Below are 16163 nucleotides of genomic sequence, written 5' to 3'. Positions count from 1 at the left end.
TACACAGTAAATTGACCATATGGAAGCCTGCTATAACAGAATTGCCCGCTTTGCTGCAAATTGCTCATATAGAACTCATCACTGTACTGCTTTGAGACAGCTCCACTGGCTTGAACTGCCCAACTTCCTAGCCTACAATCAGATCTGCCTCTGTCATTCTATCTATTACCTCCCCAATAAAAGTCCTGCCCTCAAAAACCTAGTACAACATCACTCAGCCAAAAGGCCTCTTAGATCATCAAGCAAACTACTACTAGAAGTCACCAACAGCTACAATAGCTTTGGAGATGCACTATATAGTAGTTCAGTGGCTAAAAAATGGAACTCTGTCCCTACTAGCCTTCAAAACACATCATTCAAATCCTCCTTTAAAGACCTCATCAGACAACATCTCAAGCAAAAAAGAAGAAACAACGAAAAAGGATCCACCAAAGAACAATTTATTGCAGAAATTTTTTTCTCTCTCTCTGACGTCTCGGCCTAAGTTTCATTAACATCTCAAGCAAAGTTGGCAGTGCCATGACTGCTCCCCAGGCTAGTGAAAGCGGATAACATATACATACTAAATCTAGAGCACTTGATAATAGTTTTCAATCTTACTCTCAAACACTGGCTAATCTACAATGTATGCACTGTACCTGTGTACTATGTATGTATTCTACCTATGTTCCAAATTTCAGCTGTACACCACAAATCTATTAATTACCTTTATTTTTAAAAATAATATTTTTTTGTTTGTTCTCTACACTGTAACTGTTTATGTGCCGCATACCACTGTAAAACATGTCTCTTGTAATTTGTGTGTATACTGATCATGTCTAAATAACTAAATGTGTCTGTAATTTTTCTTTGTGGAGCTTTTCTCCCCAGGCCTCTGCTGAAAAAGGGCCTTTACGTCTCAGTCAGACACCCCCGGTTAACAAATGTAAAATAAAATATGTGCGAGTGTCCGTGTAAGTGTGTGGTATGGAAGAATAAATGCAGCAGGGCTAGATGATCAAATGTGTGAACCTTGGCTCTAGATGATTGTCATTGTTGAAGTGGCACCCTGACCAAATTGAAAAAGTGGTTGTGGATAGATGGATGAATTTTGTTTGATGATCAAATCAAATCAGGCTACAGGTTAACATGCTGGTAAAGTTAACTACTCAGTATAGTATGTATGCACGTAATCACAAACTACCATATTATACAAGATGGATGATTATTATCAGGTCTGCAATCAAAACCAGTTTATTATGTGTTCAAGACATGGATGCCAATAAATTCTGGATGCCAATAAATTCACCGTGAAATAGAAGTGTGGTAGGTAAATCTTGGTGTCCGTATTGAGCATACATTATAAAGGGTTATGAGTGGAGACCCAATCATAATTCATTGCAGTACATGGAGCTTTATCCTCATCATGTACTAATTACAGAAAAAAATGAACAAAGTGTTTTAACAGCTTTGAAAGCCAGTAAAGCAGTCAGCAAGTGCTATCAAACAGGAACAGTTTTTAAATATTCCTCTAATTTGTTTAAAAGTTTAATAGAGCAACAGATTTTGTTTCAGTAAGCTGCTATCTGAGCAATAAGATGTATAAAACTCTATTTTTGGAAGTTTTAATTGATTGATTGTAATCTTTAGTGATTTACAGAAAAAAAAGAAAATATGAGGGACAGAACAAAAATATGAGACAAACGTAGGGACAGCCAAAACAAAAAAATAAAAAGCAAAAATAAAAGTTTTACTTTCTGCCACAGTTCTTTGCTGGCCAGCAGAGTCCTTTGTTAGTCTGTACTGAGACACCCAATTATAACAGCACTTAGGGGGAGTTCATTGTTTTATGTTCCCCAGTCATTGCTCTTTATTTGTTAAATTGTAACTTCTTATTTAATTTTATGTAGGAGTCTTACAAGAATCTGTACTTTTCAATATTAAAAGCTCATCAGCATTTATTGTCAAACAGCACAGAGGATGTAGATTTTAAATATTTTATAATGTTATTCAAGTTACAATGTGGGGTGGCCGCGGTGGTGCAGCAGTTAGTGTTGTCGCCTCACAGCAAGAGGTTCTTTGGTTTGATTTTTGGCTGGAGTGCCTTCTGTGCGGAGTCTGCATGTCCTCCCTGCGGTCACGTGGGTTTCCTCCAGGTGCTCCAGTTTCCTCCCACATTCCAAAGACATGCAGTAGGTGGATTGGACACTCTAAATTGGCTATAGGTGAGAGTGTGTGAGCAAGTGAGTGTTGCAAACTACAGCAGCAGGGCTAGCCACCCGGCAATGTAAACATTGGCTTGAGATAATTGTCACGGTGGAAGTGACACCCTGATCCCATGTGCAAAATGGGAAAAGGGGTTGAGGATGGATTCAAGTTACAATGTGAAGGGTTTTCTGTGTGTAATAGCACCAAACACTTACTCTTAAAAACATTCTGAATTTTGTATTGTCCTGGAAAGGAAACTTTATCCAGAATCTAAAGTTCAAAAGACTGAAAAATCAAAATAACTAAAACTCAAAATATTGAAAATGGAATTTGTCCCTTCTCCACTGTTGTGCAATCTTGGAGTTGATATATATAATTAGCAGGGAGTATGGGGGGCTTGCCCCTGCATTAAAAATGTTTTTGATGTTTTGGGTTTTAGATATTTTGATTTTCAGTCTTTTGAACTTTCGATGATCTCACACACACACACACACACACACACACACATATATATATATATATATATATATATATATAGGTACGCACACTTATAGATAGGTTGATTACTGTATATGTATACATGTACATAGACATATATGTATAGATCAAATCAGCTCACTTGTTCACTTTGTGTAAATGATCTTTGTAGACCCGTATAATATTTTGGATTACATTGACTGACTGATGACCAAAACAGACATTACCTTCCCACAATGTGCACTGTTATCACGTAAGTTGGAATTTACAAATATATCTGTTTAAATCTGTATTCAAGTTGTCATGACATCATTGGAAATACAAGGCAATAACTTCTTTAGATTTGGATGATATTCCTTTGGCACTTAGCTCAGATATGTAGAAGGACTTTCTGACAACTGTCGTTGCATGTTGATGAAAGGAGAGAGAATTTTCAACCCAATTTCCAAGGTCTCTAACAACTTCCTAGTTTGGAGTGAGGTGTTATGTTATATGGTGGGAGGAGGGTATATTTACCAATTGTGTCAATATTACACTTTTTAGCATTAAACATGAGCCCATTTTTGTATTCTTGCTCAAAGGCCTGAGCATCTGATCTGGACTTGACAATGATTCTCATTTTACAGTCCTCTGCATTCTTGGTTAAACAGAAGACTTGGTTCATGATTTGGAATTCAGAAAAGTGAATGCCAAACAAAAGAGATTCCAGCCTTGAACCCAGGTTCCTATTATTTAATAGAATGGTTAAATTTGCGAATGCTGTTTCATCGAGCATGATTACACAAAATGGTAAAATGCTGAAAGCATGAACAGTGATTTTTTTTTTCCTAGGGAAAAAATCAGTGGGCCGTTTTCGGGACTTTGCCATTTCCTCCACTGTGGTGTGATCTCAGAGTTGGTATTTTTAATTGGGGGGGTATCGGGTCACAGCCCCCATATCAGGGGTGTGGGGGGGTGAAGTCCCCCACTTTATTTTCTGTTTGGATTTTTTTTTTTTTTTTATGGATCAGCAATTTTTTTCCCTGGGAAAAAATTGCTGATCTGTGCATTCGACATTTTGGATTTTCGGGTATTGTGGGATTGTGGGTCAGTTATATAGCATTCGCAATTTAATGTTTTTGCTAATATAATATCGACCCTTGAACCCTGCAGGACACCACTGGTCACCTTTATACTCTCAAATGGCCTCAAACAATTGCCCTACACTGACTGCCTCAAAAAACTCCAGCTTTATTCCATAGCATATTGCCTACTCTGAGGTGATCTCTGCCTAACATATAAAGCTATGTCAAACCCAGAGCTGTTGAACATGCTACACCTAAAGAAATCCCAATCCCTCCGAGCCACATGCTCTAAGGACCTAAACCTTGTCACCACAATAAACAGGACACACTGGAGGGATAGATTCCTGTCCCAGAGACTTTCTATACTCTGGAACAAGCTACCCATCTATGTCAAGCAAAGTTCTTCATTAGCACTCTTCAAGAAAAATCTTGATGAGTGGATGGGAAATAGGAAATACACCCCAGGGATCACTTCTGTGTCTCTGCTCGACAGTGACACAGGAAAATAACTTCCTTGGGTGGCGTAAGCCATGGACCCTTGCTGGCTAACCTTATGTAGGCCCTTGGGCCGATAGCCTAGTACCAACCTATGAGGCACCTGCTTTTTGCACCATCTGTGTTCTCTATTTTAGCCAATTTGGTATCCATCTTACCACATATAGAGCTATTTGTAATGCATTAAGCTTACTCACTATCACTAGCTTGGGCGATGGTGTCAAATGCCTTAGCCTAGTCACGTTGCACCATGTGGACAGCATGACCTCTGTCTACACCCTGTGTTACCCATTTGAAGAAGTTAATTAAATTATTTAGAAATTATCTACCTTTGACAAAGTTTAACTACTGCAGATTCTAGCCTGATGAGATTTTCAATATCATAGTTTATCGGGTCTTTATAGTATGTCTCATGGTTTTGTAAATAAGATTTGTTGAACTGATGGGCTTATAATTCTGGGCATCAGTGCTTGGGCCACTGTTATGGAGTGGCACTACTACTGCTGTGTACTAAACCAAGTGGGACAAAACCAGTGGCTAAACTCAGGTTAAACAATTTAAGGAGTGGCTGTGCCAGGACTTACTTACTATTGTTTATTAAACAACAAGGTATATTATTAGGTCCCATGCAGGATGTATTTTGTAGAACACCTTTAGTATATGTTCTTTAGTGCTGATGAGAGGCATCTGAGAGCCCTTGAAGAGTCATCTCTGGGGTAAAATTTAGATTACTTTTGTTTGCTGATATGTTTGAAATGTATAATGGGTCAGAGAAGGTGTACCATTATTTCTCAGTTTTGTAAAGTGGCTAAATACGAATTTGTTACTGTCCTTAGCTTCAAATGGTAACCTAAGTTCATATCATGTTTTAATAGGCCTACTAATATTTTTTTTTAATTTTTAGCCAATTTTCTAATGTTTTCCTTAATGTGAGGGTCTTTTGATCTGTTGTATACTATAAAGAGTTTTTTTTTTTACTGTAAAGTCTGTTTATGTTGTTGGACCAACATGAATAAACAGGCAGCAAGCCCTACCAGCCAGACCTAACTTGCCTCATTTAGTTCCTATAATAACTCAGTGTAAGCTCTACATAAGAAAATTTCCCCATAGTACAACCTAATGTAATGGTTTGTTTTTACATTTTTCATTGTCCTTCCATCTGATTGGTGTTGTTAGTTGTATACATTTATCTAAGTGTGTATGTGACACCATTGTCCATCTACCTGCTCTGGCAACATCTGAGGTGTTGATATTGTTTCAGTGGGTTTAGTGATTTTGAAGGTGCAGGTCACTAGTTTATGATCTGTCTTAACCTGTGCATCTGATGTCAGGAAAAAAGCACATGTAGAAGCTGTATTTGTAAAGATATGGTCAAGAATATTATGCCATCTAGTGGGTTTGTTAACTTAGTCCAGTGAGTTTTTATCAAATTTAAGAACTTTTGGGCATATCCTACAATGGAGGTATCTGTACTCCAGTTTATTGAGTAGTTACAGTCTCCCAAAATAATGAGATTCTTGTTTATAGGGAGTTCATCAAGTACATTTAGGGACCCTACATGATTTTCAGGGAACATAAGGAACATAGGAGTTGTCCTGTAACAAAGTATAAACTGATAGATAGCCCTGTTTAGTGCAGTTTGGTGTTCCATGAGTTCCATCTGTGAGTCTTTTTAAGTTTTTTTCCGGAGATGATATGGACCCTAAAAAATATAGAGATGCAACCACAGTTGCCATCTGGTCAAAAGGCATGGTAAGTACAAACCCAAGTATGGAGATAGTGTTTTCTGAATATTTCAACCAAGCTTCAGTAATTACAAAATTATGAATGTATTCCACTTGTGACAGAGCCTCAAGGTTAAGTAGTTTGTTGAGAATTCAAGTCTTGAGCAGAGCCATCTTAATATTATTGTATTTTAGTTTTGATATGTCAGTTATGTTTGGATGTCCATTAGCTGGACTCAGCCTAAAAAGGCAATATAATGGCAGCAAAGACCTTGGCCAGTATGCAGAAGCCTTGGTATTAGAGGTGTAAGCCATCCTTTGCAAAGCAAGTAAGACTGTCAATTATTTCATCCCAAGTTGACACATAATGGATTCCCCTGGAAATACACTAATTATTTATCCAGTTGTTGATGCCAACAATATTTTCATTTTCCTAGGCATCATTATTGAAGAAGGAAGGATTCTCCTCATGATGGGAGACTTTCTTGCATTTGTGGCATGCATGGAGATTTCTAACATGTCTCTTTGCATACCTCATCTTTCCAGCATACCAGTAAGACAACCATCCTCTCCAAACTAGGAATGGTGTTTGAGACCTCGTAACGTCAGTTGATGATTCACTCTCATTTAGTCATCATGTAACTGCAGTAGTCAGGAAGTCCTTCTACTTATTTCAGCCACATGTGCACCATGGCCACGTCATAGCCATGTCTGTTAGGAAAAATGGTTTTAAGTGCCCTTGAGACATTACAGATCCTGACAATGAAAGACAAGTTGCCTTCTTCCTGTCATTTCTTGTCTACTGAGAGGGCAATCAGTGTGCCTAAGTACAGAGTCACCATCACTTAAACCTTTGTATTTGCAGAGTGGTTTGGTTCACTGCATTTGAGATAATTTAACTCTTGATGGCCCTCTTTTGTTAGAGTGAGGCCTCCATGTTTGTTAAATATTTGCATCTCTCATAAACAGAAGTTCTTCTGCTAAGAGTTCATTATTGTTGAGCAGAAGGCTGTTACTACACTGCCTAAGGATACAAAGTGGCAAGAGGCTGGCAGCAGAAGCAAGTTAATGTTTCACTTTGGTCCAGAGATTTTGAAGATTAATTAGGATCTCACTGAGTACTGTATCTAGTTAGAGAAATAGTTGAAGAATTCTTCTGTAGAGTAATATAGTTATGCAAATTTTCTTATAGAGCTTTTACACTGATTTATTTTGGGAACTAAATGAGATAAATTGGGCTTGGTTGGTAGGGATACAATGCTTATTGCATGAACTAAATGAGATAACTTAAGGTTTGGTTGGTAGGGTATACTGTCTGATTAACTATGGTAAATGAAGTAATTTGAGTTAAGTTGCAGCTGTGACAATGGAAAACGCAGTGTAATAATGTATTGTAGAGTATGAGCCATGTGGAGCAGCTATGGGCTACTTTGGGTAGCACAGAATAGCTGCCAGCAACTTAGGACAATGTGGAATAGCTGTGGAATGCTAAAGGCTACTTGAAGGATACGTAGTATATAATGCAGGTCAACACTCAACTCCTGGTAGTTGGCTGCACTTTTAGGTATCGCTTTTCACATTGGTTAATACATTTAGGGAGAGGTAGGTAGTACTGAGACTTGAAGGAAACATGATTCCTGTGTCTCTACAGTAAATATTGCAAACCTGCTGCACTAAGTGCAGTGCTGTGCAACTACAGGCACTTTATAGCAGCACGGACACAAACTGGAAAAATTCAAACAAGCACTCTGCCCAATAGCAAAAGAGGCTACTCAAGCTTCTATAGCAATCCAGGGCCTAGAGGTGGCTTATTTCCCCTCTCTGTTTTCCCTAGAATAAACCAGAATCAGTTCTTAGCCAGACTACTAAAATCATAAAAAAATGTAGAGCAATCATAGTGAAGTCAGAAGAAAAAACAGAGTAATCCAAGAGCTTGCATTACAGTCAATCCAGTAGAATAAGTCATAATCCAGAACCTAACATAAAATCAGATGCCCATAATGAAATTATTTAATAAATATGAATATAGAACAAATTCAACAGAATATGATTTTTTTCCTTCTTTTTTAATAAAGGAGATTGAGTATACAATAAACTATAGGAAGCAAGAAAAACAGTGTATATACATATTTACATAAATACTTAGTAAATTAAAATTTCAACCAACTGAAAGAGTCACATGAAAAAGAAACATTTTGGCTTAATTACTATAATTATTAAGTAGTTAATCCAATGTTTACCATTTCATTAAAGTCTACCTATTTCAAAGGCATCAATGCACTTCATATTCTTTACACTAGCACACAGAGAACAAAAGATAGAAATGATATGATATAGCATTTGGTTACAAGTAAAAGTAAAAGTCCATTTCTTACTTGTACAGAAAAAAAACATTGCTCCTAGTTTTCTATCAAGCTTATCAATAGGTTGAAATACCTCACCACTTTTTAACAGAGTTTCTCAAATGATAACACCAACCTTTTTTTTTTTAAACAAGAAACATCTTTATTAAATTGTCACGTATGACATAGGCAGTCTTACATTTATATAAATGAAAATATATCATCCCAACATAATTTCAGTTGCAGACATTATACTTTACAAACCATGCTGACAACTGTAGCTGCAAACATTATACATCACTTATAACATATCCAGTCATTGTCAGTCAAACATTTCATAGCTCATTCATATCTTCCCTTATTTTAAGCCTTGTTCCTTCTCTGCATGTATTTTTTTTCCTTGCAAGAAACATCTTTACTAAATTATCATGTGTGACACAGACAATCTTACATTTATATAAATGAAAATAAATTATAGTGGCACTATTTCATTTGTAACCAGTATACCTTACAAACCATGCCAAAACGGGTCTATATTATAACAACGAAATACCATCTCCTCAAACACGTAAACATCGACACCTAATGAGCGAAATCTGAACTACATGAATGACCACTTCCACAAATTTTTTTTCACAGGGAAAAAATTTGCTTGGCCAACCAACAGGAAAACAAACTTTCAAACCCTAAGTGGGGGGCTTTGATCCCCACACCCCCCAATGTGAGGGTCTGTGCCCCCCATATCCCTCTAACTAAATATACCAATTCTGAGATCACTCTACATTGGAGAAAATGGCAAATTCCCGATAACGGCCAAGCAAATTTTATCCCTGTAAAAAAAATTGCAGAAGTGGCTGTTTGTGCTTTTCGGATTTCTCTCATTAGGTGTCTATCTTTAGGTGTTCGAAGCAATGACAATTCGAGGTACTGATATAGACCCTGCCAAAACAACTGTAGCTGCAAACATTATACATCACTTTTAATGTATCCAGTCATTGTCAGTCAACCATTACATAACTCATTAAAATCCTGCCTTCTTTTTAAACAGCGTTATTCCTCTGCATGTATTGATCCCACAGTTCCCATTTTTTCCTGTGTAATTTACTCCTACCCTTTTGTTAAGATCCCAGTTGCAGTTGTCTTATCTATGTTACTATATTTTTAACTTCTAGTAAAGTTGGTTTAGACTTTGATTTCCACTTTCTAGTTATTGTTTGTTTGGTTACAATCATAATTAGACTCAGCAAGGCCTTACAATGTCTAAGCAATTCCAACTCTATATCATAGCTCAAATAATCATTTCCCTAGTCACTCCACTTTGCTCACCCAGAATCTTTGACAGAGCAGTCTGCAGGGAATCTTTAAAGTCAGCCAACTCATTACACTCCCAGAAATTGTGTTCCCATTTCTCTTTCTTCCCCATCACACCTCCAACATTTGCTGTCTACCTGAGGAAAGATTCTTTGGAGCCTGCTTTGGGTATAAAAATATCTATGGAAACAGTTCCAGGCAAAGATCCTAAATCTTCTGGATTTTGTTGCATATTTGGGAGATGTACATATACCCCCCCCCCATTGTTTCTTTGTGAATTGCTTATCCAATCTCTCTTCCCATTTCTTCCTAACCTCTTCTGATTGATTCTTATAGTTATCATGCAATATTTTATATGCTTTACTAATTATTCCTTTCTTAACATCCACTTCTAGATTCTACTAAGAAGTCTACCTGTGCTGGTATTTCATTTAGGACACCTCTATTTCTTTCTCTTTGCCTGTACTCTGATATCAAGCCTTGATATGGAAGGCAATCTCAACCTGCAGTCCAAATAAGTTCTTGGCATCTTCCCATTCTATAACCTTTCCCTCTCTCGTTATTTGCTCCCAATACCTTGGCTTCTTTGCCAGTTTTCTCCAATATACTCTCACCCCTCCTACCTATTGTCTATACCCCTAATTGCAGTCAGCCCTATTAGCAGAATCTCCTTTCTCCACTCCTGCATTGATTTAGTTCTTAGAATACCTTCTGCTACTTTATAAATATAATATTCTGTATGATTGTTCTCATTAAAGGTTTGCATTCAAAACCCCAGTCTCTCCCTGTTACTTGAACTTCCCCCTGTTTCTTCATCATCTCATTCCATTTTGAGTTATAATTTTCAGTTTCTGCTTCTGCTATGTATAGGAGCCGTAACTGTGTTGCTCTGAAATACCCCTTCAAATTGGATAATCCAAATCCACCATGTGATATTAGAAGAATAAGCTTATCCCACTTGACTCTTGCTGTCTTCCCCTCCCAGATAAAATCCTTCAACTCTTTATTAATTACAATCTACAACGTCTCCTCTGGTTCATAAAAATATACCTGACCTTCATATAAGACTAAAGGTACTAAATATTTTAACTGTTTGTATCTCACTATCAATATCCACATAACAGAGCTTCCATTTTCTCACTTTTTGTATTATCTTTTGTTTGTTTTTTTCCTACATATCCTTAGCTGGCACATTGGTATCATGTGTAATCCATATTCCTAAATACTTCATTTTATCATGTCCCCATAAGTATGGATATTGCTGAACCAATTTGTATGTGGGTACATAATTTACTATTTTTGCTTTTGTTTTGGCTTCATTAATTTTGTATCCCATAAAGGTTTGAAATTGTCTCAGTATGATCCACAACAGTGTAATGTCTCTTTCTGGTTTTGTCAGATATAAAATAATGTCATCTGCAAATAGAGACAGCTTCTCTTGACTATCATGCAAATTACATCCTTGAACTTTTGAGTCCTTTATTTTCTTTGCTTATGGTTCAAAATATAATGCAAACAACAAAGGGGAGAGAGAACACCATGCCTAGTTCCCTGCTCAAGCAGATATTACCAGAGAGGACCCCACCCACTTTAACTTTCACCTCTGATTCTTCATATATCATATATATAACAGATAGGCTATTCACTTTCATCCACAGACTGCCTCAGTATGTACCCACTCATTTATAGCCATTTTATCGAATATATGCACCTCAAATGTCTGCCAGCAGTTCAAACAGCCAGCTTTAGCTGAAATGCAGTCCTAGAGAAAAGACTTTGTGGGCGCCCTGTACCTCCCCAGTGCTCCTCCTCCACTTCCTCTGATCCTAGCCCTACACCATCAAAACAAATTGCTTTCTTATTTCTCATACTTTGTCTTTTTTTCTAGTCCCCCACATGCTTTTAAACAGATGCTAACTGGCCAAGACTCCACTGTAATAAGTTTAGAGGAACTAACTGTATTAAACCTTTGGTCTGGGGATCACAAGACCCCCCCCTGCCAAAGATATAGGGCTAAAGTGTATCTTAGAGCATTTTTTACAATATTTTGATCTAATGATAACCAGAACAAAACTCTTGAGTATGGAAAGAAATTTGTTCTTTTTTTGTTTTCAAAGAATAATAAGTCATGTCTAAAGCTTCATGTACAAAACAGTAGTTACCCAATAAATTGAAAAGAAAAATGCTTGCAAGGATATAAAACTCATATCTGGGAAATAGTGCATGCCTTCCTACCTCTCAAAAACAAAGATGGTTACCTTCTGTGTACCCTTTGGTATTTGACTGAGATGAAAGTAAAAACATAAATAGCCAGAGACATATATATTATGCAGCTCAAGGTCTGGAAGAAGAAACCAACACACATTGATAAAGCCCACACAGAAACAGGGAGTACATGCAGACTCCACACAGACGGAATCACAGCCAAAAACACAACCAATGCAAAACTCTGCCAATGTTCAGTTGCTATCACACATATCATGCACATCCTGCTCAGAGTAACACCGACTGCCACCGAATACAATACTGATGATTACACTAACGCAAAGTGAAACAATATATCCAGTTTGTTACATTTAAATACTCAGCACTCCACACACACACACACACACACACACACACACACACTCACGCACTCACACATACACACTGCCATTTTCATCACAGACAATCTCCATACTCATCATTTACAGCCACTTTATTGACTCTGCACATTTTAGTTTACTGACTGAATTAAAAATAGACACAAAGTATTCCAGGTGGCTTCACTCAAATATGTACCAAATGTACAAAGTCAATGTAATAGCAGCTTAATCTGAACAAATGGTGTTAGTCAGATTCATCAAAAGATAGCCCCTGTGGCCTGCAGTTAAACCCAACTTTATTGACTATATACACCTCCGATATCAGAATGTAATAAAATAAAATGTATTACTGGGCACATTCATTTATTTTACCCCATACACACACACACACACACACACACACACACACACACACACACACACACACACACACACACACACACACACACAAACACACACATGACCATCAATTCCAGCCACTTGTGTTACTGTTATATACACTTCAGATACTTGATTGCCATCAAATGAATGAATAAGTAACTGCCACACAGGAAATTATCATCTCCGGTTATCAGGTTACTTCTTTTAGAATACAGTATGCATATCATCCCCCACATCTCTTAATCTCTTAGCTCAAAAATCAAGGAAATGGCTAAAAATAATGGTGAAAAGGGATCAAAATCAGTCACAGCTATTGAATTTATTGTATTGGAGACCTGCTAGAATAACTGGTTTTGCATTATCATGCTTCTTTGAAACCCATCTGTCTGTTATCATTATTTAGAGAATGCAATTCTTCTTTATTTGCCAGGAAAAAAAATTGTGGAATAGACCAAAATATGAAGCAGAAAAATACGAAACATTATACAAAAGCAGGCACAGCTGACAGGTTTTTCACACTCAAGCACACTCACATACATACAGATTAGACCTTAGTTATAGCTGCTTGTATGACTGTGATTGTAAATTTCAGATAAAAGATTGCCCCAGTTGAATAAATGAATAAATATATGAATAATTGATAAACATCTTCTGATATAATTTCAGTATTCAGAAGGTTTTACAGAATTGTACTTTTACGTGCTCCTATAAAATTCCCTCAAATTCAACAACAATCTCTGTTTGCTCTAGCTAAACCAAGACAATTATATGAAATAAAACAAAAATGTCATAAAAAGTCTAAAAAAATGAAAAGCTGACAGTTTTAAATCAGAGTTTTATAAACTATTTGAAAAACATATATCCAATATTGCATTGCAGTTCTTCAGCTATGTAAGTAAATGAAGACTGTCTGACCCTTATATTAATAGAGCTAAAACCATCTCAATACATAAAGCTCACTCTGACAAACTAGAAAGTAGTAATGATAGACCAATAGTATGAATTAATCTTCATATTAAAATATATGCAACAATTTTTGCCAGTTGATTAAAGCCTATTTACCTACTATAATTTCACCTTTTCACTCTGTTGTTTTTTTACATGGAAAACAAATGTCAGACTATGCAATAACCTTTGAACCTCTTTGATTGCAAAACAATAACTACCCCACCAACATCTAGGTGCTATCAATTGATGTATCAAAAGATTTTTTATAAAATTAATATTCCATTTCTTTTCTCCATTCTCCACAGATTTGGCTTCTCTGATAAAGTCATAATGCATATATATATATATATATATATATATATATATATATATATATATATTGAAATACTTTATGCTAACCCTTCAGACAACATTTTAATTAACAAAAATCTTTCTAAATCTATCTTCTTAAGAAATAGAGTTTGTCAAGGTTGTCCTATTTCCACTTATCTCTTTAACCTATACAGTTTCTATCTCTTTCCTTAACACAGTCAACTAACCTTCAAACTCCATGTCCCTATATTTGTATAATACCATTTCCACCATACACACACACACACATATATATATATATATATATATATATATATATATATATATATATATATATGTATGTATATACAAAAAAACACTGAACCCAAGTGAAAACCAAACAAATAACTAAAAACACTTTAAGTCCCTTGCTACTGAAAATTTAGGATGAAAGCGCTAATACAAGTCTCCATTTATTTTCTTCATTTATTTTTTTCTATGAGTGCAAGCCATTAACTAAATGTTCATATATACAGACACACACATATATATTTATGCATCTTTTTGTCTCAGTCTTAAAATATCCAAAATCCTACATGCCAGACAAACATTTTTTTCTAAATTTGCTAATTAAATTTAAATCTTCAAATGCCTTCCTTGTTTAGACTCTTCTCAAAAATACATTTCTCTGTAGATTTAACCACACCTGAAGGCATCAAACTTAATCAGAATATCAAATATTTAGAAGTAAACTATTTGGCAATGCCTAATGAAAATCATCATAATTTCTGTAAAAAATGGTCTAATGTTACCTTAGACATCAAGATGTGGTGATACCTTTACTTCTGTTTTTTTTTATCCAAGGTCTCCGTTATAAAATCGAATATCTTTCCAAGACTTTTATTCTTTCTTACATCTTTCTTAAATCTACAATACAACATTCCTAAGTTTGTATTTAAAGTTAGACATTTAAATCTTGCAAAATTGATGTGGTTTCCAAAATCTACTCAAATTGCATATAACATTCTAACATAGCCAAAGGAACATGAAGGTACGAAATAACCTGGTTCTATGCATGCTATTTAATTATTAGACTTCACAACTCCTTAAAGCTATTTATTTCATCCCTGATAAATCTAGTTGGAAACCTGCTTGGATACATGTATGATATAAATGTATTAAAAATTATAACTGTAATCTGCTTGCCATTCCTTTCCTAAATATTAAACACATAAAAGAATTAAAAATAGAAAAGCTCATAAGATAACACATCAGTATTTTTCACGAATTAATGAAAATGTTAGATTTAGTTCAAATTGCTAAAGTGTTTCAACCAGGGGCGGCTCGTGCTATCGGACTGCCGGACTGCAGCCCTCTAGAAAAACACAAAAAAAAAATCTTTAAAACTAAAAAACAAAACTGAAAAAAAAAAAAAAAAAAGCATGAGTCCCGACTCCCGCATTTGAAGACTTCAGACTGCCTTTATCAGCAGTCCAGATAGAGAAACACTGGTACCCAGCAATCATTGCTGCAAGTGCACCCAGGAATCACTGCAATGACGACCACACAGAAGAGGAGGTCTGGACTGCTTCGGCTGCAGGCAGACCCAATGAGGAGAGAGGTGAGCTGGAAGACCCAATGAGGACTGAGAGAGGTAAGCTGCTCTCGCGGGACATATTGCGCGGGCTGGATTGCTCCATTTCGCGCGCGGGTTTGGTCGCTGGATTGCTCCATTCAAGAGGTAGTGGTCGCTGGATTGTTCCATTTTGCAGGCGGGTTTGGTAGCTAGCTGGATTCATTCAGGAGGTAGGTGGTCGCTGGATTGCTTCATTCATTGAGACATACAGGATTCATTCAGGAGGTAGGTGGTCGATGGATTGCTTCGTTTGTTGAGGCGTGTGTGTGTGGTTTTTGTGTGTGTATGTGTGGTTTTTGTGTGTATGTGTCTACCATGCCTCTCAACTCTTTCTGGATTAATAAACAAAGGCAGTAACAGTGGATGGGAAGCAATAAACACTAGCGACGCTTCTTAAACATAACTGTTTTAGTCACTAAAAAAGTTCATAGAAGAACAGTTTTGGAAATTATTTATTTGGTTTAAGCCATTCCTTCAACTTCACTCTTTCGTCATCATAAGTGAATTCCTTCTAAATTAATAGAAACAGAGTGGAAATTGTCCAGTAGTATTTTCTTCATATAGTAATTACCAGATTTGAAGTAGGTGGTGGGATATTTTTCTGACTCATTAATGCTGATACTTGTAAAATGATTATTTTGCTCACTGTTTCAAATACTTATCATACATCGATGCATAGATTACTGAACCTATACTAACCAACTGTAATGGAATGAATGCAG

The sequence above is a fragment of the Protopterus annectens genome, chromosome 14.part0, assembly GCF_019279795.1.
Source record: "Protopterus annectens isolate FY-2018-M chromosome 14.part0, PAN1.0, whole genome shotgun sequence".
Lineage (NCBI taxonomy): Eukaryota > Metazoa > Chordata > Ceratodontiformes > Protopteridae > Protopterus > Protopterus annectens.
Note: the sequence above shows the minus strand (reverse complement) of the source record.